The following is a 2,518-nucleotide window of genomic DNA, read 5'->3' on the forward strand; positions in this document are numbered from 1 at the left end:
AGATAACAGGAAGCCAAGGCTGGGGTTTAAAATAAACAGCCCATCTGATGCAGCAACACCTGAGAGTCCACATACCCCTGGAGAACAAAAGACTTCCTCCACTCCAGGACAAGTTTCCACTCCTTCTGACACTACCTTCCCCTATGGAAACTCCCCTACTCAGGTACCCGTTGCCCAAGCTCCTGAAGTCAACTGTCTTTTCCCTCTTGACTCACCTGCACCCAGGCTAAAAATGAAACGTTGCTTGTTGCTTCCTTTTTTGCCTGCTCCAATGGTTTCCGTTGTGCCTTGGTTTACCCAAACACAAAGAAGTACAATTTTTAGTTATAATTAATTTCCTTGCCTCCTTTCTTTTATTTCTTCTATGCTACCTCAGTACCCAGGCATGGTGCATGCACTGTAACCCTAGCACTCTGGGAGGCTGAGGCAGAAAGTTTGAGTTTAAGAGCAACCTGGGCAATGTGGCAACTTAGCAAGATTCTGTCTCAAAATTTAAAAATCAACAAAAAGACCGGGCATGGTGTTGCATGCATGCATCCCAGCACTCTGGAGGCTGAGGCAGGAGGATTGTTGAGTTCGAGACCAGCCTAGGCTACATGTGAGTTCCAGGTCAGTCTCAACTATATAGTGAGACCCTGTTTCAAAAAGCAAAACAAGGGCCGGGGATTTAGCTCAGCAGTTCGGTGGCCTGCCTTGCAAGTGCAAGGACCCGAGTTCAATCCCCGGTACCAAAAAAAAAAAAAAAAAAAAAAAAAAAAAAAAACAAAACAAAACAAAAAAATCAACAAAAAGGCTTGGGGAGTGCTGGGTGTGGTGGTGCATGCCTGTGATCTCAATACTCAGGAGGCTGAGGCAGGAGGATTTCCACAAGTTCAAGGCCAACCTGGGCTACATAGTAAGTTCAAGGCTGGCCTGAGCTACATAGCAAGACTCAGTCTCAAAAAAATGGAGGGGGAGCACTTGTAGCTCTGTTGGAACACCCTCAGTTCCGTTTTAGCACTGCAAAAACAAAACAAAATCATGGATCCCCCTTCCACAATTTACATAGCACAGTAGTGGGGACATCCAGGTCTTGAGGCTCAGCTCTATGAATGGACCACTGCTCTGGAAGGGCTGATGGGCAGGGGAGTGGTCTCTTGTTGGCTCTTCAGTTGTGCATAACCTGAGTGACACCCTCTTAGCAAACATGCAGCTCTCCACAAACAACAGGACACCACTTCAGGGCCACACTGCCCTCAGCAAGCAGAACAAATGGCCGTAAAGAACACTTAGGGCAGGACCTACAATCTCCCCGGCGCCAGTATCATATGCACCCGTGCTGACCCCAAGCACTGCATCCCAGATTCCTTAGGATTATATCCCCATCCCCATATCCTATAAAAATTACTTCTTCTCCAGCCAGTGGGTGAAATCATTCAGAATCCTAGCCCTGTCTGCACCTAGACAGAAATAAATCCAGCCTGTTTCTGGGGCAGTCTCTCTTGTGCCGTCTGTGATGCCTCCATCTTCTCCCTGTGCAGCCCCACCTTTTTCCCTAATGGAGGTGCACAGTTCAAGGTGCACCCCTGACCCTCGGACAGTCTGCTGGGGCCCTCAGATCCATGAGGTACAATTGTCTGCTGTCTAACTCACTGGGGTATTCTGCTGTAGCAGCAAAGACACACAGGGTCCTCAATAATGTCCATGAGTCCCTTGGCTGGCTGCATGGCTATTGTAGGCCTGGCAGCTGGCTGGAGTAGCCGCAGTCCGGCGAGAGTCAGGCGGGTGGGTGGCAGATTTTGGGTGACCTCCCTTGCACAACCAGGAGTCAGCTGGCAGTGGCTGCCTCCGCCCTGTGGCTGGGCCCTGCGTCTCAAACAGCAGCAGCCTGAGCAGGACAGGCCGGACTCAGCTCAGACAACCCTCAGCTTCAGGCCTGAGGGCCCAGGCAGGATCTGTGATGAGCCACGAGCTGGACACCACAGAGACGGGCCTACAGAAGTACAAGGGGGAAAAGGAGGCCATGAAGTGGGGGCCACAGCTGCCACAGGGCCGGGTGCCACGGCCAGTGTGCAGAGTAGGAAGGAAGACACAGTAAGCAGAGGTGACAAAGCAGATGATCTCTGAAGAAGGAAGTGCAGTTGGTGCTCAGAGAAGACTAACAAGTGAGACCTGCTTTCATCTGCTGACCACCAGAGGAGGGGCAGGAGTCTGTGACAGAGCCCCGAGGGGACGCCACTCAGAGAGGCATTGCAGAGAGGCATGGAGCAGGGACAGTGAGGCAGGAAAGACACTGTGAAGTGAGGAGGAGGAGGCTCTTGAGCCTGCATTTCAATTTGGATGGAATCCACCGGAAATGTTCAAAGGGGCAGGTGACAGAATCTGATTTGTGCCATTAAGGGTCACTGGTAGCCCAGTCGTGGTGGCCCACACCTGGAATCCAGGCACTCAGGAGGCTGAGGCAAGACTGCAGCGAGTTCAAGGACAGCCAGAAATATAAAAGTACAAAAAAAAAAAAAAAAAAAAAAACAGGAGCAGG

This window comes from Fukomys damarensis, unplaced genomic scaffold (genome assembly GCF_012274545.1).
Source record: "Fukomys damarensis isolate Sample0158 unplaced genomic scaffold, DMR_v1.0_HiC HiC_scaffold_2, whole genome shotgun sequence".
NCBI lineage: Eukaryota > Metazoa > Chordata > Mammalia > Rodentia > Bathyergidae > Fukomys > Fukomys damarensis.